This window comes from Gekko japonicus, unplaced genomic scaffold (genome assembly GCF_001447785.1).
Source record: "Gekko japonicus isolate JY-2015 unplaced genomic scaffold, Gekko_japonicus_V1.1 scaffold773, whole genome shotgun sequence".
In the NCBI taxonomy this organism is placed as follows: domain Eukaryota; kingdom Metazoa; phylum Chordata; class Lepidosauria; order Squamata; family Gekkonidae; genus Gekko; species Gekko japonicus.
In genome coordinates this window covers 753603-773438 of record NW_015161427.1, presented here as the reverse complement: position 1 = coordinate 773438, position 19836 = coordinate 753603, and the positions used below count along the sequence as shown (strand labels likewise).

Genomic DNA, 19836 nt, shown 5'->3' with positions numbered 1-19836 from the left:
TTTTGAAGCCGTCCATGCTTGTAGCACCCACCACTTCCTGTGGCAGTGAATTCCATGTGTTAATCACTCTTTGGGTGAAGAAGTACTTCCTTTTATCCGTTCTAACCCGACCGCTCTGCAGTTTCATGGAGTGCCCACGAGTTCTTGTATTGTGAGAAAGGGAGAAAAGTACCTCTTTCTTTACCTGCTCTTTCCCATGCATAATCTTATAAACCTCAATCATGTCACCCCTCAGTCGTCTTTTCTCCAAGCTAAAGAGCCCTAAGCGCTTTAACCTTTCCTCATAGGGAAAGTGTTCCAACCCTTTTATCATTCGAGTTGCCCTTTTCTGCACTTTTTCCAAAGCTATAATATCCTTTTTAAGGTGTGGTGCCCAGAACTGCACACAGTATTCCAAATGAGGTCTCACCATTGATTTATATAGGGGCATTATTATATTGGCTGATCTGTTTTCAATACCCTTCCTAATAATCCCCAGCATAGCATTGGCCTTCTTTATTGCAGTCACACACTGTCTCGACATTTTCAGTGAGTTATCCACTACAACTCCAAGATCTCTCTCTTGCTCAGTCTCTGCCAGTTCAGACCCCATCAATGTGTATTTATATTTAGGATTTTTGGCTCCAATGTGCATCACCTTGCACTTGGCCACATTGAACCCCATTTGCCATGTTGACGCCCACTCGCCCATCCTTGACAGATCCCTTTGGAGTGCCTCACAATCCTCACTGGTTTTCACCACCTTGAACAACTTTGTATCATCCGCAAATTTAGCCACTTCACTGCTTACTCCCATCTCCAAATCATTAATGAACAAGTTAAAAAGCAGTGGACCAAGTACTGATCCCTGTGGTACCCCACTGCTTACCACCCTCCACTGAGAAAATTGCCCACCTACACTCACTCTCTGTTTTCTATGAACTAGCCAGTTTTTGATCCATAAAAGGACTTGTCCTTCTATCCCATGATTTTTGAGCTTACTTAGGAGCCTTTGATGAGGAACTTTATCAAAAGCTTTCTGGAAGTCAAGGTAAATAATATCTATTGGATCCCCCTTGTCCACATGTTTGTTCACCCCCTCAAAGAACACTAACAGGTTAGTGAGACAAGATCTTCCCTTACAGAAACCGTGCTGAGTCTGCCTCAATAGGTTTTGTTCATCTATGTGCCTACTAATTCTTTCCTTAATAATGGTTTCCACCAATTTACCCGGTATCGACGTCAGACTGACTGGCCTGTAATTTCCCGGATCTCCTCTGGAACCCTTTTTAAAGATGGGAGTGACATTAGCTACCTTCCAATCCTCAGGAATGGAGGCAGATTTTAAGGAAAGATTACATATCTTTGTCAGGAGATCTACAAGATCTATGTTTAACTCTCACTGGTCCAGTAAAAGATTCTAGGAGGTCCAGCCCTCCCCTGCTTCTTCGTATTTCCGGTTCAACCACTGCACTATAGATAGCTATTGTTTCAAGACAGGTTCTTGGCCGCCAGTTGCGTTTCCAAGTGGTGATGAACCCTTAAAGTCTTTCTCGGGGCCAAAGGTCTACACCTCTTATACCCTCTTGTGCCAGTTATGGGCTTCTGTTGGCGGTTCCCCTGCTCAAGGCAGCCTGTTCCTTTTCAGTAGTGGCTCCTACCTTGTGGGACAGGCTCTCTGAGGGGGTGGTGGTGGTGGTGGTGGTGGTAACAATCTGTAGACATTTTCACGAGGCATTGTAAGGCTGTTCTGTTTGCTAGGGCCTTTAATGAGGTCGCATTTTCTTGGAGAGGGGGTTAGTGGGATTTTACTGTATAGTATGTGATTTTAATTAGAATTGTATGCTGCCTTGAGCAGCCAGGGAAAGTGGGGTATAAATATTCCAGTAAAGATGTAAGTCTCTGAACTGGGTACCCGTGCTCACCGGTCTCTTCCTGTGCCACTTGTGAAAGCAACCTTCTCTGTGTTTGCCCTAAGTTACCGTGTAGCCGTAGGAGGGCTATAGACAAATATCTTCCATCTTGCCCAGCTGGGGGTTGGGGAATTGGTAGCATGCGTGATGTCAAGGCAGATGTGTGCTTAGACTGAAACAGATCTTTACTGTTTGTTGGGAAAAGGCTCATTAAAAATCTATGAGGGATGCTTGGTTTTGCTAGTAGAACAGCGTGACGACACGAAGGCTCTTCCAGCGCTGTGATCTTCCTTTCTTTCATGTGCTTGTCATTCTGGCATCTAGGCAAGTGCCTTGCTAGGCAAAAAACATTTGTTTGCTTTTGAGAGAGGGAGAGACAGGTGACAAATGGTTGTGACAAGCCGTGGAAACGTGACCTCAAAGGGAAAAGGGGGTTCCAAAGGGCTGACTGTCATGCAGGCATCAGGCGGGATTGAAACACTCACCCCGTGTGCTGGGAGAGGGGGGAATGAAGAGCTACCGGCACTATAGGAGAATGTACGATATGTCATATGGTTTTCAGCAGTGAGCTCTTGGCGGATCTGTACCGTTTGGGGCAGATGTGCAAACTGAGTTGAACTTGAGAGCAACTGATTCTTCGTTCTTGATAAGAGTAATTGAGGTCTGAGTTTTTATATAAATGTATGAAGATATTTTAATATATATTTTTGATATCAACATCTGGATCATCAGTGTTCCCTCTGAGTTAGTGTGAGCCAGCTCACAGTATTTTAGCCTCCGGCTGACACATTTTTGTCTCAGCTCGGGAAGGAGGGCTCCAGAGCAAACTAATTTATGCAGCAGCCAAATTGCTCGCTCACAACTTTAATGCCAGGAGCTCACAAAGTAGAATTTTCGCTCACAAGACTCCACAGCTTAGAGGGACCATTGTTGGGTATATATTGGATCTGGACTTTTATTGCAGTTTATATACAGTGTGTAAATGATTATGGTCCGGATTAGAGTTTTTAGCCATAGTTCCTGAATAATTACAGGTTGTGTCGGATAAATTTTACTGAATAGTTTTAACATTTGGTCATTGCCTTGCCACTTGGTTTAATGTTCTTTTTATTTTATTGATGTCGGTTATTGTTGGACATCTTTTAGTTCCGGTTGTATATCGAGTCGTAATGGCCTTTGGCTAATAATGACTATCGGAGTAGGAATGGCCCTGACCCACGGAACGGAGAGTTAGCAGCTTATCTCAGTTTTGCTGCTTGTAGGATGGGCAACGGGGGTGGGGGGGGAGGCTGCTAACAACTAGTCCCTTCCAAGTTCCTCGTAATCGCCCTCCGGGGGAGGGGTTGCCAGCTGCTGGGAAAAGAGAATTGGTTTCCTCCCTGAGCTGGGAAAGTCGGGTCCCTCGGGCATGCCCCTCTGCCGGGGAACATTTGCCATGCGTGTGCGTGTTGGCAATGATCTTAACAGCCCTGGGTTGGGCTTAGCACGGGTAGAACAGAAGCTTTGTCTCAAGGTGGGCTGGTGAGGAGAAAAAATTGCAGTGGACTTAATCTGGACTCTGTCGCATCCAAAAGAATGTGGGTGATTTTAACCCCAGAGGCAGGCGATGGCAGACCACCTCTGAACATCTCTTGCCTTGTGGGGTCAACATAAGTTGCCTACGACTTGATGGCACTTTCCCACCACCACCTTTAACCCCAGTGTGATGTTCGTTCATCTCCTGTCTGTGAGAAATAAGAGGGCTCCCCACCGTGGTCTGAATGCAGAGGAGAGAAGAGAACTGGCATGTTTCATGGAGTCTGGCTTGAGGCGGTTTCAGGCTTGTGGTCCCCGTTTAGTTCCCTTGGTTCCAGGTGGGCATCTTATGCTGGAGCACGGGGAAGGAGGGGGGGGGGTCTGGCTATAAACCCGTGTGAGTCTGTCTTCTTCTGCAGATTCCCAGCACAGACAGCAGCTGGCCCCAGGGCCTTTGTTGTGGGGTGCCGCAGGCCCAGCTTTATCTTCATTATTATTTAATATTTATTGCATTGGAGATGGTTGGTAGTTATGGGGTGGGTTGTCGTTAATATGCTGATGACACCCAGGCCTGTATTCCTTTAACAAAGGAACCAGAAGCAGCTGTCTCTGCCCTACATCAAACAGTCAGAAAGATGAAGGTGAACAGGATGAAACTGAATCCAGAAGCTGGTAAGGAAGTCAGCTGCCATGGAGATAGGAGGCACCCTTGAAATGGATGGTGTTCAGGCAGCTGTAATCTCAACGGAAGAATCTAGGAGCCGCGTTAGATCTCGGCTTGTTGTTTGGTAAACACTTGGCTGAGCTATTATGCTGTAGTGGTTAAGAGTGCTGGACTAGCATCTGGGAGAGCCAGATTCGAATCCCCACTCGTGCCATGGTCCACAGTGTTCCCTCTGAGCTGAGTTAGTGTGAGTTAGCTCACAGTTTTTTAGCCTCCAGCTCACACATTTTCATCTTAGCTCAGGAAGGATGGCTCTAGAGCCAAATTATACAGTTGCCAAATCACTTGCTCACAACTTTAATACCAGTATCTCACAAAGTAGAACTTTTGCTCACAAGACTCCACAGCTGAGAGGGAGCCATTGGCCATGGAAGGTCACTGGGTGACCTTGGGGGCAGGTGCACTCCCTCAGCCTAACCTGAGGGAGTGTGAGGATAAAACAGAGGAGAGGAGAATGATGTGAGCTGCTTTGGGCCCCCACTGCGGAGAAAAGCGGGGTGCAAACGAATTTTTTAAAATGGGCCGCTGTGCCTGAGAGGTCCTTTTTCATCTCCATCTGTACAAAGTCTTCCTCATGCTCTTGATTGAGCTGATCTTGCCGCTCTGGTCCATTTGTCAGTAGCCTCCTGCTTTGACTCCTCGGCTATCTAAGCTGGGCCTGGAAGACAACAACAACAAAAATTCAGCTAGCACAGAATGTGGTATCCTGGTTGATAACCGGAGGTATTATCAGGTTCCATCTCTTATTATTATTATTGATTGGCTACCAGTTGACTACTGAGTTCAGTTCAAGGTGCTGATATTGTCATTACCTGGGATGGTAGGGAAGTTGGAGTATAAAAACTTCAATAAATAACACATTTATTTAAGGAATATGGTATATATAAAAAGAATTTTCCATGTTATATGTGGTCGACTCCTTGTTGGCAGTCCTGTTTGATAAGAAAAGTTAACAGCTGCTTTACTATATGCTCCTGATTTTGTGTCTGATATATGACTACTTAGAATGTTTTCATTGGTTAACCTAATTTGCCAAAGATGAACTAATTTAGGGAAGAGCAATGAATTGTGTAAGGAGTTGTGGTCAAGACAAATGGAAAGACATAATTTGCATTGCTTTTCAGACAGGGCTCGAAGTGGCTTGAGTGAAAACATGCTTGGAGACTTCTTGGGTACAGTCAAAGAGACGATACTTTTCCCATACACAACAATTATGTTCTGGAGCTGACTCCTCCTTGGTAGTTATATTTTGTTGCAGTGACATTGGGGCTTCTATTTATGCAGACCGTTCTCCCACATTAATGAACATTCACAAAGGTCAAAAGCTGGATGCTCAGTCCTGACAGTTAATAGCTTTTTATTGCAAGATAAAAACACTGTACTTAAAATGAAAACTATAACAATGACACAGATGATGTGACAAAAATAAATGTTGGGGAAGCAAGCAAGTCATATGCTTATTGGATTTCTAAAGATGTTACACAACGGAGGTGTAACCCCTCGTTTGATTGTTTGTATTTCCCTAGTGCTTTGTGCAGAAAAGGGTTAAAGCATGTAGCACTTCCAACTGTGGAATGAGGACATTGTGGGTTTTAACCTCTCCCCTCTCCATTCAGGAAGTTTCACAAGGTTAGGGTGTCTGATGGCTTGGCCAGGGTCCCCTGCCAGGGATTCTTTCTCAGTCCTCATGTTATCCTTGTTTCTGATGCCAGACATCTGTGCACTCCTTACATTCTTCAAATTTGACTTTTCTTGGGTTTTGGTCTGCTAGGGACCCAAGACTACATTGGGTATTGGCCTCTCAGGCTCCAAGAAGGGTTGGTCAGCATCCTCACGCATCCCGTCCTTGGGGGTTGGTAGAGGTTATCACGTTCTATCTTGAGTGCATGGGCTGTTCGATGCCACTTCACGTATCACAGCTCTTCTCGGGAAGAGTGCTGTTTTTCGTTGCCACTCTACTGCATGTATTTTGATTGGGACACTTGTAGAGAGCTCCCTGCTCCTTTATAAGACAGTTCTGGGTGAAGGTCAATATGGGATGCTAGGCAACTGTTGGGAAGGTGGTCCTCTGTGGTCTCTTCCTTTGAGAGTTTCGCACCCACCTCCTTCAGTCACTGAGCATGCTAATCTCCCAGTGTGGACATAATCCACAAAAATGAAAACACAGTTGTTGCACTTACCTGTAACTGTTGCTCATCGAGTGGTCTTCTGTGCAGGCACGCGTCCCTCCCTCCTGCTCTCTGGAACTTTACTGTCTCGGGGATCTCCGGCGGCGGCATGGAGAGAACGGAGGGAATAGCGCCCCTCTTCCTAGTCATGTGATCGTTTTGGCAGGAAAGCGCCAGAGGGAGGAAGGGTGCTCCCAGCCTGCCAGAAAGCTTTGGAGATCTTTCCCTCAGGAGTTGCTCATAAATATCACTGCTTTCCAGACAAAGAAGAAGCACAGAAAGACATAAATGTTTGGTTCCCCCCCTAAATTTACTTGTCATAATCACAGGTGCATTTCATGTATTGTGTAAGTATATATTAATAGAAATTTTTGTTTCTGTATAATGGTTTTCTAGGTTTTTCCATTGTGCTTGGAAGGAATCTAGTTAGTTTTCTGCAACTGGCTGTTTTTAATTGGGTAGATCTTTCCAGAGATGTCACTAACCCCAGAAATGGGGAGAGGAAGGGCCAAGTGCGGGTGTTTAGTCTTTGGGTTGCCTTTTGGTGTTCAGACGTATCCGTGCAGGGTTTCAGATGAGATCCAGGGCGACTGTGGGAGAAGCCTTTGACAAGGCAGGTGACCAAGGGGTACGATTCCAGAGATGATCAGCTTGGAAGTGGGACGTGGATACCAAAGTCAACGCAGCTGCAAATCTGTTTCCCCCCCAGAGAAATGTCATTTGTATTCATGAAGCGGCCTCTTCTGCAGCTCACAGTGCCTACAGACGAATTTCTAGCTGGCATCACAATTTGCTGACTGCTGTACCAGATGCCTTGACTTTAGAGGCACAAGCAAAATATGTGGAATATATCCAGCTGTCAGGTTAAACAGCCAACAACAGCAACAAAACCTGAAAAGAGGATTGCGGTGCCCAGTAAGATGACGTGCTAGGACTTCCTGGCCTGTTTCACATTTCCTTGCTCTGGACTTCCAGAGGGAAGCTGTGTTGGTTTCTTGCGGCAGAAGCAACCCAGGGGGCCTTAACGTGTGGGGGGCAGCATGCTCTGGTGCAGCAGAGGCACAGTCGTGAGCTTTTATTCCCGTGTCTGCTTCTGCATGTTTTGTCTTCGTAGTGCCACAAGGCTTCTGCTTAATCCTGGCTTTAGCGGGGTTTGTGTTTTGAGCCTCAACCCTAGCCTTGGTTGGGATCTTCTTTTCAGGCCAGTTGGGAGGAAAATAGACTCGAGGGAAGCAAATCTGCATTGGAAGCTTCACAAAAAAGGATGCAGAATTCCATATGCGGGAAACTGACCTATTACAAATTTAAGCCCAGCCAGGCCTTGGCTGTCTTTTCAAAAGCAGTTCTCCACAGCTGGTATTTGACTGCAGGGAAAGTGAGGTGGGTCCAGAAACCCAGAGCTGACCCACTGAGAAAAGTGTAACGCGTGATTTGGCTCAAGTGCTGACCTGGAGCTTGCCAACAAGAGCACAGCGCAGGTCTTCTGCAAGGACTTTTGACCGCACCAGGACTGTGGGTAGAGCGTCACCATCCATCTACAGGCCTCGTCATCTGCAGGGCATCCAGAGGTGGAGGCTGAGGCAGAGAAAGGCCCAAGCGCGGGGGAGGCAGAAGTGAGCTGGCAGCAGCAAGCAGGATCAGACACGCACACAGGCACAAGTGGAGCTGCTGCTTTACACCTATTCAGACCCTTGATCCATCAAGATCAGAATTGTCCGCTCTGACTGGCAGTGGCTCTCCAGGGTCTCGGGCGGAGGCCTTTCACATCAGCTACCATGTGGTCCTTTTAAGTGGAGATGCTGCCGGGGATTGAACCTGGGACCTTCTGTATGTAAAGCAGAAGCTCTTCCACTGAGCCACAGCCCCTCTCTACAGCTCTCCAGGGTCTCAGGCAGAGGCCTTTCACATCACCTGCTGCCTGGTCCTTTTGACTGGAGATGCTGCTGGGGATTGATCCTATGACTTTCTGCATGTAAAGCAGAGGCTCTTCCAGTGAGCCACAGCCCCTCCTCAAGGGAAAAGTCCCCCCATTGCCTAGACCAGTGGCGAGCCATCCCACCCTGTAAGCTCTCGTCGAAGACCTAATTGATTGCTGTCTTGAGTCAAATCTTTCCTTTTGGAGACCCTGAAGGCTACTGTGTTGGTGGAGACCCATGGTTCAGCACATGACGTCAGACACCACCACCCCTTGCCAGACTGGCCACATATGAAGGCTGACAGGCAGTGACATTTTGGCTTCTCGAACATGGAGCAAAACTGTCTGTGTTCAAACCACTCCAGACAAGCTCCTTCGGGTACTCATTTATCCTTTGCCTGCTTTCTTCCTCAAAGGAGTCCAGGTCGCTTTCTAACGCTTGGGCTGCATGAGGGGCTCCGCCTCCGCTTCTCCTCGCATGCAAGTGCCAGAGACCTCGGCAAATGAACCACTCCAGGCATCGCGCAGCAATTTGGTGGGGATCGAGCCAAAGGATATCCGGGGGTGGGCTTCTGGAGATCATGAAGCTGCCGCTCCTTGAGCACGGTGACATGACCGATCAACGGCCGGCCGGCCTGACATGGCTCTGAGGCGTGGGGAAACAGGCTCCGGATGCTAGAGCGCCTGTCAGGGCTGCTGCCCTTCAGCTGGAATCGGTGCGGCATTTTTAATCCCATTACAGTAAATTATATCTTGCTTTTCAGGCAAGTCAAATTGAATCCGACACCTACCTTCAGAGCACAGAATAGAGCAGGATCGGCCTGATGCCTAGGTCAGAACGGAGACCAAAATAGCTTGCTCTGAGCGGGCCAATCTGGCATCTCTCCGGAGAGCAAGAGAACCGTGGAGGCAATTCTGAGGCATGTTGGAACTGAGTGATCGGATGGGACGTGCTCCTCGGGGTCTAAACTTCCTTGTCTAACTTTAAATCTCGTGAATGAATTCATGCAGGCCTAATTTATCTTGGGGGGAAATGTGGTCTTTTCAAAATGATTCCTTCTGCCCATTCTCCTTTGCCGTCCCTCAGGCCGGGAACGCCTTCCCAGGCCTCCCGTGTGACCCCCTTCCTCACCCCCCCTTCACACCTCTCCCACAACCGAAGAAGCCGTGCCAAAAGAACAAACAGGAACAGCAGCCGCATTGCGGCCAGTCAGAATGTGACAAAACAGCCATCACATCTTCTCCAGAACTCTTCTTCAGGCTGGATGTTTGGTTAAGGGGGGGGGTATTTTAAGACTCGATGGAAAAATTCAGAGGCAGAGATGGGCGTGAACTGGCTCACGAGCCAAAATTCAGCATGAACTTGGGCCTGTTCAGCGCCTTCCCTGAACATTTACTGGACTTTTGTCCGGTTGAGCTGTTCAGGGCCATTTAAACCTAAGAGCTGATTGGTGTGGGGTCCATAGCGGAGCTGTCAGGTTGAATGGCTGGCAGCCATTTAAACCTAACAGTAGGGCGGGTCTGCCCATCCCCCCCCCTCCCAGCCACAGGGAGCCAGGAGAAAGGGGGAACCTGAACTCACTGGACTGGCTTAGTTTAGGGTTCGGATCGGGGGCTGCCCTGAACTGAACCAAACTGGGTTTTTTTAGGTTCATGCCCATCCCCATTCTGAGGCTCGGTTTGCACATACCGATGTGCTGCTGGACTTTTACTAATCACGACCCAACCTGAGACAGATCTGTAAATGCATTAAATCCAGTGACAATTACTTCTGATATTTGGGAGCAATTAGATCCTCCTGATCTCCCAGTTATTCTGACACCTGATTGTCCGGTTTCATTACCAGCTGGAGGTGGGAGTAGCAACAAGAAACCCACACAGCCAATATGCGCCTGCAGGTGTTTCTGTGCTCTGCATTCCTACTTTTCTGCCAGTTGTTTCACTGCCTCAAGGGAGGCTTTTTCATTCTATATAAGTCTAGGTCCTGTGTGAGAGCTATTTCCATCCCTGGAGCCACACCTGTGAGGCAGGGACAAAGTTTTGCTTGCACGTGGTGGTAGGGCCGTAGCTTCCCTGGCTGAGTCCATCCATCTCACGTTGGGGCTTCCTTTTTTCCTGCTGCCTTCCACTTTCCCCAGCATTATTGTCTTTTCCAGTAATGCTAGGAACCAAGGCAGGTTGCAATTAAAAAACAAGCAAACATGTGGATGACAAAAACACAAGAACTAGAATAAAAACAAGCTAGAAATACCGATGACTGTCTTGATCAAATTATATCCACAGGCCTTCCTCACTCTACAGGCCTAGTGCCACCACAGAGAGACGTCTGAGCCTCCGTAGCCAAAGTCCCATCTTGTTTGCAGGTCAGAGCTAAGACTGAATACACCTTGATGGGCATTTATATGCTATGCAAGCATCTCCCTGGAATCCGAGTTATAAGAGCAGATGAATCACTTTCAAGGAAACCATTCGGATTCTTTTGTTCTTATAAACGTGCTCGGTACACTGACATTTAATATAAATCTGTCAGGAAATACTCCGATGAATTCCCAGTCACTACCTCTTCCCCCCCCCCAAAAAAAACACACCTCCTTTGATCTCTCTTATATAACCTCACTTGCACGCACACACGCACACAAAACCTCCCTTTAGAATCCATTGATCTGTTGTGATTTCCCCCCATTTCCTCTTAAATTTGACTAACCTGTTACTGAAAAGGGGGCCGCTCTGAGATGAATTCCTTCTGCTGGCAAATAAACACTTTGTGTTGAGGAGGAAGGTTCTTTGGGGGATTGCAGTTTGTCATCGCCATGAAAGTCTTTTGTTTATAATGCTGGTAGGAATTGTAGCTCTGAGACATCAGATATTTATAGTTGTTTATCATGTCCATTAAATTACTTTTTTTTGGGGGGGGGGTTAGGAAATTGAGGCACAGTGACCCTAGGAGGCCTCACTGTAAGTCTGGCCTTCCTTAGCCTCTCTAGTGCCTCATCTGTGGTTGGACTAAATAATTCTGAGCTGGCAAAGGGAAGATTTTCTACCCGACTTTTTGTTTTTGTCTCTCGCCAAAGAGCCCCAGCTGTGAGGAATGTCTTCAAGGCTCCGGCGTAGCTCTGCTCCTAACTGAACAATCTGCTACATGTTTTGCGATGTTTATCTGTTCCTTTGACAACTTGATTGCATCTTCTGCCTGCAACACCTTGGCCAAATCCCTTTTTCCCTTTGGAGGCGAAGACATGCAGTCCTGTACGAAATGAGTGATACCTGCTCATTATTGCTTGGTAATTAGATATTTTGCTTGTTAAGGCAGAAGGTAAATATGTTTTCCTTCCTTTTCTGCCCTCTTTATCTACTGGTGCAGGTTTTGAGATATTTCTATGTTTCCCCTGTAGTGTTCCTACTATGGTTGAATTTGCCGCAGGATGTTTGAATAAAAGAAGAGTATCCCTCCTGTCTAGTTTTATACTCGGCCTCTGTCTTACAAAGAGAAACAAAGGCTGGCTTCCACCAAGGCTCCACAGAAGCATCCCACAGACCCGGCATAATAGGGGAGGTCTCTGGCCCTGCCTTCCAGACGGGGAACACGGGGTCAGAAGCTTATAGCGTCTCGCACAGGGGTCCCCAGCCTTTTTACGCCTGTGAGTGCCTTTGGAATTCTGACACAAGGTGGTGAGCTCTCCTGCAAGATGGCTGCTGCTGGAGGCGGAGCCAACCTCAGAGGGTCAGGGAATGGGGTTCTGTGTAACTCCAGTAGTGACTCTCCACCCTTCTGGGCAGGAGCATTGAAACAGCGTGCCATTTAAAATGAACATACCGCTTTAAAATATTTTCTTGCATGCAGCTTACGTTTAGTCACTCAGTGATGATTCTTGAGCTATGACGGCAGCTGCTCCCAAAGCAACAAATCTGCTCAGCCAATCAGAAGCTGGCCCCACCCACTTTATAGAAACACTTGCCGGGCACCGGCAAGCATGGCGCCTACGGGCCCCACATTGGGACCCTCTGTTCTAGCATGACAGCTCATGTTCTATAAAAACAAGGGCCCGGTGGCAGAGAATAACCAAATTTATTCCGGAGCTCCATTCACCAGATGGACAAAGGCCCATTTTAATTTTTTTGAGAATTAAATTTCAAACTCATCAGGAAGTAGACATTGTGCATCTGATGAATGGAGCTCTGACTCACAAGAGATGGAGGATATCTGGTTATCCTCTGAAGTGCCTCGGGACTCCCGGGTTTTTTTGCTGCTGCAGACTTACAAAGGCCCATTTTAATTTTTTTTAGAATTAAATTTCAAACTCATCAGGAAGTAGACATTGTGCATCTGATGAATGGAGCTCTGACTCACAAGAGATGGAGGATATCTGGTTATCCTCTGAAGTGCCTCGGGACTCCCGTTTTATTTTGCTGCTGCAGACTTACATGGCTACTCATCTGGAATTCCCTCCACGCGGAGATGTTGCTCGCTGTCCTTAATAACTGTTCACCGTGTAAAAGAGGAGTCCAGTGGCTCCTGAAAGGTTCCCAGAATGTATCCCACGATAAGCTTTGCTGAGCCAGAGTTCCCCTCAACAGGCCCACTGGAGTGCCCACCGTCCCAGCAACTAAGCCTCAGAAGCCTCTGCCCTCTGGAGGCAGACCAGGACGGCTGAACACCGAAGAGCCTCGGTGAGACTCTGGAACGGTTCCGTAGGCGTCACGTGGGACCTGGATGTTAAGCGGCAGATTCCCCGTCTGCGGCAGGGCTTCTCTCCGCTTCCTGGAGCAGGAGCCCGGCTCCAGTCACATTGCACAACCTCCTCCTGCTTGCCGGGCCGGCGTTCCTTTGGAGGCAGGCAGGCAGGCAGGTTCCTTCCTTGCCTCCCTGAGGGACGGAGGCTGCTCTCAAGCATCTTTGAGCAATTCTTCAGCCGCCTTTGTTTACCTGTCAGTTCCAATCGGGGTGTTTGTGAAAGGCAAGAGTCCGACCTGTCTCCGGAACATTCTGATGAGCACGCCAGCGAGCGGATCTGAGGCTCGGGGGGGAGGGCAGGAGGAAGAGGAGGGCGAGGCAGAATCAGACCCACAGATTCCGCTGGAGCAGGGCCCTTCTGGGAGAGGGCACGAATTCCAGGGGCTTTTTGCTCTGTGGCACGGAGATTAAACAGATGACACCGTTCATGGGGGGCCCTGAGCTCTTGCTTTCCCCTTGAAGCAAATCTTGGGGTTGGGGGGGTGAACGGGAATTTTCAGATGGGGCCAAAGTTGTAGGGGAGAGACCAGAGGATCTATGACGAGAAGCCCTAGAAAGGAGTCCTCAGGGCAGGGCCAAGTTCAGAAGGTCAGCTGCACTCCCAGGCTTGTGTGTGTGTGTTTCTTAGTGGTGGGGGCCAGTGCCTCCCCACCCCCTGAGTTGCCACTGAGGTATCTGTCTCAAATTGATCATTCCCCCCCCCCTTCCGAGTGTCGCTGTGGTCCCAGAGGGCAGTGCTGGAACGTGTTGCCGATTTGGTGTTTCCATCCGACATGGAACTCTTGGACCTCTCTGCTTGATATTTCTGTTGGCATGTCCGTTGGGAGAGTTGCACTCGTGGGGTGGTTGTGTGGGCTGCTTTGGGGGGGGGAGGGATGTTCTGGCTGGTTGTTTGGGCTTTTCTGCATCATTCCCATTGTGTGTCAGTTTGTGATCTCTGATAGTTTGGGGGATATTGTGCACGGCACATGGGCAAGAGAGGTCTGGCGGTTGTGGGATGGGAGTGCAGCTGGAGTGAGATGAAAGAAGACGCATGGGTGTCTTCATCGTTCATCTGGGTCTCCATCCCATCTGGAAGGCTGTGGAAGGTGCTGGGGGCCTGAATAATACCCTCCGCCTTGGTTTTGTGCAGGGGTCAGTTCGTAGAAAAAGAGGTGCAGGAGCTCATTAGCATAACTCATTAGCATAACTTTTTTGCATATGCCACACCCCCTGACATCACCGGGAGTGTGTCAGAAGGCAGCACCCACCGCTCAGGCTCCACTAGACTTGTTTGGATTGCTAGCTATGGGGGGGGGGGAACGTGCCGATCTGTCCTCACAGAGGCGGGAGAGCTTGTACCTGAATAAAACTTGGTCTTAAAGGTACCACTGGACTGTTCTGGATTGCTAGCTATGGGGGGGGGGACACGCAGATCTGCCCTTACAGAGGAGAGAGAGCTTGTACCTGAAGGCAGGCCGGGGGGGGCTCTCCAACTTACCTGGCTGCTTCTTGCTCCTCATGGCCCGACTGAGGGCTGCTGGGAGCAAGGGGCAGGACTTGTTGCATGTGCCTGCCCCCTGGGCTCCTTACTGCTAGAGCTCCGCTCCTGTGCGCTCCCGCAGGAAATGACCCCTGGTTTTGTGTAATGCTAAGTTGGTGGAGAAATGAGATCTCTGTCACTCATTATCTGTTCTTGGAAGAGCAGGAAGACCTGGCAATCTGACCGAGACCTGATCAGATGTCTCTGTTGACTCCAGCTGGATATTTGGGGACAGGCCTTTAATGGGAGGGTGAGGATTGGGTGTGGCTGTGACTTGAATCTAGCTGTTCCACTGCAGACCAACACGGCTGTTCTCTGAAACCATGTTTACAGCATGTATCCTTTATGGTGGGGCTTCTGGTGGCTTACCTATGAGTGCTGTATCTCAGTTGGTCAAGCTGATCTCTGGCCCGGTGTAGGAGACTCCCACAGTTGTCTTAGGGGGTTTGAAGGAGACCACCATGCCCGGCCACACTCAGGACTCCGGCAACCCCGGGGGCTCTCCCCAGCTTATTATGGGCCCAACACATGGGAAAGTGCATACACGGGAGCTGCTTTGGTTTCCTTCCAGGGATATTCTGGTGGCCTGGTGAGAGAGCTGAATCCTTGTTATGATTGGATCATTATCCGCTGAAGGGATAGCTGGTCCTGCTTTCCTTTCCATGCAAAAGTGTCCAGTTAGGATGGTTTCCCCTTCGGAGACCGATGGGTCTGAGAGATTTCCAGAACTCTGCATGGGATTTTGAGAATCTTGATGGTAACTCAACAGAGTCCTAACAGGAGGCTAAGATACCAGACCTCTAGGTGCGCGAGAGAGTTTCTCCCTGTTGTCTTCTTCCCCCCTTGAATGGAGGAGTGTGGTTTATTGACAAGCCAAGGGAGTTCGGGGGAGGGCAGACGCCTTGATCATCACAGGTAGATGACTGTCGCCAAATCTGACAGAGCCCATTGGAGGTGTTCCGAGGCAGGGGTGGTGGCAGCTTCTGCTGAAGTGCTTTTGGACATCAAGGTAAGAAACAGCTGGACATGATTTGACCATAAGCTGTGACATTTTGCTGGATTCTTTAAAGTAAAATCTCTCTGGGATCCTTTAGATCACTGTTTACATGCAGATTATGTAGTAGGTGTTGGAAGTCCGGCCTGGTCGTGTTCTGGTAGATAGTTTTGAACTGGTCTTAAGTACTTAAGTACACATAAGAGCATCCCTGTTGGATCAGGCCAATGGCCCATCCAGTCCAACACTCTGTGTCACACAGTGGCCAAAACCCAGGTGCCATCAGGAGGTCCAGCAGTGGGGCTAGAACTCCAGAAGCCCTCCCCCTCTTGCCCCCCAAGCACCGAAAATACAGACCATCACTGCCCCAGACAGTGTTCCATCTATACCTTGTGGTCAGTGTACCTTCTAAGCTGAGTTAGTGTGGGCTAGCTCATAGTTTTTTAGCTTCCAGCTCACACATTTTTGCCTTAGCTCAGGAAGGGATGGCTCCAGAGCAAAGCTAATTTATGCAGCAGCCAAGTCACTCGCTCACAGCTTTAATGCCGGTAGCTCACAAAGTAGAATTTCTGCTCACAAGACTCCACAGCTTAGAGGGAACATTGCTTGTGGTTAATAGCCACTGATGGACCTCTGCTCCATGTGTTTATCCATTTCAAATGTCCAGTAAGGTTATACCCAGAATTAAACTTTGTTGGTCTTAAAGGTGCCACTGGACTCAGACTTCGTTCTGTTGCTTCTGACCAACACTGCTACCCACCCACCTGAATCTGTCTTTTTAGCCTTGTCTCTGATACACACCATAGTTCTCTGGACTGACTTTTGAGTATCTGAACCTTTGTTGTTTAAAATATAAAAAAATGCCAGCAAGCAAACAGGTGGCTGCCTTTGAGCTGTGCCACATCCTTGGATTAAGGACCTGTAACCCGTTTGGAATCCTGTTGGTAAGTCCATGCTGAGATGGACACTTCCTGGTGGACCTGGTCCTCTTGGGTCTTGTGGTCTTCCAGGCTTTGTGTCAGAAGAACGATGACTCTTTTAAGTGTTGGGGGCTCCAGTAATGTCCCTGTCATCTCCTGGAACATTCATCATCCAGCTGAAGAAATTGCAGTAATTAGGAGAGGCGACCTTGCATCACGGAGGGGAGAAAGATTCCCAGAGCACCTTGGCCCCTGCTTGGGGTGCTTTTGTGGGTGGGGTTGCCAGGAGCACAGCATAGCCTCTGCAGCCTGTGTTGTGTCTATTCTTATGCATCCAGAGGCTGCCTCTGTGTTCCAGTCTGTCTTGTCCTCGAGACAACCCGTCTGAGCTCTGAGTATTATTTTGTTCCCAGTTTATGGACAGAGCGACTGAGAAACCAGCTGGTTTCTGCAAGCAGCTTGTGTTGACCACATCACTACCTGAGAGAGAGGCGGAGGTTTTGGTAGCATTAATGCAAAACCATGAGCAGAATCGTCACATTCAGGCTGGGCTCAATGAATTGTTAAATTGTATGTGCTGCCATTATGGTCTCTCCACCCACTGGAGCATTTCTGAAAATGTTCCGGAAGATTGCTTTGCCACTTCAAAAAGACAGATGTGTCATCCGCAAGATCCTGTGACACAGACTCAAAGAGAAGGCCTTTGTGAAGAAAGCTAATTTTGTTCTTGTTGCTGAATCAGTCGGGTAGCCGAACGTCTTCCCCCAAATCGTTGTTCTTGCTGCCGCCTTTTGCAGCCTAGTTTCAGGTGTCCGGCGGAAGGAAGGGTGGCTCTTGAAGGCGGCTAATGCCCCAGAAATCTTGCCAGTTTTTAAGGTGCTCCCGGACTCAGCTCTTGCTCTTTCAGAGCCCAGGATGCATCAAGATCAGGGGCGTTTGGTATTCCCCGTCCTTTACTGTAAAGCGGATTCTATCTGCATAGGACAGAGACCTCCCTGACCGTAAGTCATTAGAGAACTCCGGAGACGAGGCGGGAGACCTGTCACCTGTGATAGCATTAGCTTTGTGCCGCAGAGTTAAGAGGCAGGAAGTGCTGCCGACGTAACTATTGCAAGTTGTGTTTAGTGAGATGTAGCCTTTCCTTCCGCCTCTGCAGGGGTCTGCGGCTGCATTCTTGGGTAGAGATTGCCAAGGTTTTATTACAGAACCCTGCAGCTGGACAGTAGCTGCTCTCTTTGTTGCCTTAAAGTGAGAGGAGACCAATTCTCTGCCGCCTGCCCAGCACATGGCATCTTTGATTTACAGGTTCCTCACGTGCACCGCCTTCAGCAACAGTCATGCCTTGCGGCTCTTTTGCTGATATCTCCGGGACATTTGTGGCTACCCCCATAACTGTGTCTATCAGTGAATTTCAGAATTTGATTCTTAAATTTGGCTAATTGTATGTAGTTTAAGGGGGCCGTGGTGGCTAAAGTAAGACACTGAACTGCAGACCGGAAAGTCTGTCGTTCGGCAGTCTGAGACCCGAGTGCCGCATGCTGGAGTGAGCTCCCATCTCTGGTCCCAGCTCCTGCCTACCTAGCAGTTCAAAAGCAAGAAATTGAAAGTAGATAAATAGGTACCGCTTTGGTGGGAAGGTCACAGGGTTCCATGTGCCTCAGCGTCCAGTCATGCCCGGGCACATAACCATGGAAACGTATTCGGACAGCGCTGGCTCTTGGGCTTGGAAACAGAGATGACCACCACAACCCTAGAGTCGGACTTGACTGGCTTTCAAGCAAGGGAAACCTTTACCTTTTACTATGTAGTTTAGTTCCCCCCCCCCCATCCCCAGTTTACAAATCAATAAAACATACATGGACTCTCCCTCACAATTCTTAGGGTTGGTCACCTGAAAAGCATTCATTGTACCTCTGAAACTGCCAGGTTTGCCTAATATTGTATCCCTGCGTTGTCCAAACATTTGAATTCTTGGGGGGTAAATTTGAGAGCGGAGGCCATTTCTCCACAGCATCCATTTATTGTTGTTAACTAAAAAAGAAAAAAAAGGAGCTGTGGTGGCTCAAGTGGTTAAGACGCTGAACTGCAGGCTGTGGAAGGTCGGTAGTTCAGCAGTTCGAGACCCGAGTTGCCGCATGATGGAGTGAGCTCCCGTCTCTAGTTCCAGCTCCTGCCAACCTAGCAGTTGGAAAGCAATAAATTGCAAGTAGATAAATAGATACCACGCGGTGGGAAGGTCACAGCGTTCCGTGCGCCTTGGTGTTTAGTCAAGCCGGCCACATGACCACGGAAACGTCTTCGGACAGCGCTGGCTCTTCGGCTTGGAAACGGAGATGAGCACCGCAACCCTAGAGTCGGATTCGACTAGCTTTCGAGCAAGGGAACCTTTACCTTTACCTTTTAAAAAAGACAGCCCCAGACCGTTTTCCACACCCACAGTTCTCATAGAGTATTTGGGGAGAGACACTGTTCCACCTTTAGGTACAAAGAAATGGTGGCAGATGCCCCAGCTGCTAAAAGGGGGGTGGGGTGGAATGAGCAGCACCCCCCCACACACACACACACACCGTGTCCCCCTCAGTTGCAGCCTCCCACCTTAGCCTGAGTTGTCAGAGTTATGCCCGGAGGTGGGACGATGGCTGTCTTTGCTGCTATAAAACCGTCTTCTTCTTGTTCTCTTCTTCTTTCCCCTCTCTGGATTTGCCTAGAAATGTTGTTTGAGTGTTTCGTACAGCCCTGTGAAAATGCTTCTTCTTCTTGTGTGTGGAGCTCTGTCAGTCCACGTAACGGTGCCCCAAATATGATTTTTCCCCAGGAAGCTTGTTCGTCCTTGTTGGCTGTCATCTGAAATGTCGAGAGTGGGCAGTGTGTGTGTGTATGTGTGTGTGTGTGTGTGTGTGTGTGTGTGTGTGTGTCTGCTGCGAGGAAGCCGTCAGGCCGGGCATGCAACAATAATGCCCCCCAAGCCTGGGGATATAGAGCTTGACAGCTGAACATGAACACTGCAGCACCCAACCTCTGAGTAGGTGAATCGGCCTCAGGTTGAAATCACACCTGCCTTGTCGATGCGACAGCCGATGCACTGCCAGGGACGGAGTGCTGATCGCTTCACCGCCAAGTTGTGACCCTGAGGGGGCACTGGACGGACGGCATGACTCTGGCTGAGGCCCAGGGCAAGAGACTGGGCTGGTAGCCAAGGGCGACAGAAGACCGCTGCCTCAGCCCTGAAGTAGGAAGCACGGCCTGGGAGCTGCCCCATGGGAGGCCTGCTTGCCCTCATTCCCAGCCTGTAGGAGAGAGAGAGGAGGAGCGGCACACAGAAGAGGAAGAACTGGGTGGCCTAGCTCTCTCCCTTCTGTGACTGGGGCCCCAGGTCACTGCATCCCACAGTGGTGGGCACTCTGCTGTTGGGTGCCGTCGTTGTCCACGAGAGCCTGCAGGGGTGGACGAGCCG

The 19836-nt window shown here is 49.0% G+C and overlaps 1 non-coding gene across 1 annotated transcript; it reads right to left on the bottom strand.

Annotated features, from left to right (window-relative positions):
- Window positions 1–8093: 8093 nt before the first annotated feature.
- On the bottom strand, window positions 8094–8165 carry TRNAV-UAC. Its single transcript has one exon. It is a non-coding gene; the product is annotated as a tRNA-Val (tRNA).
- Between the last annotated feature and the right edge of the window lie 11671 nt (window positions 8166–19836).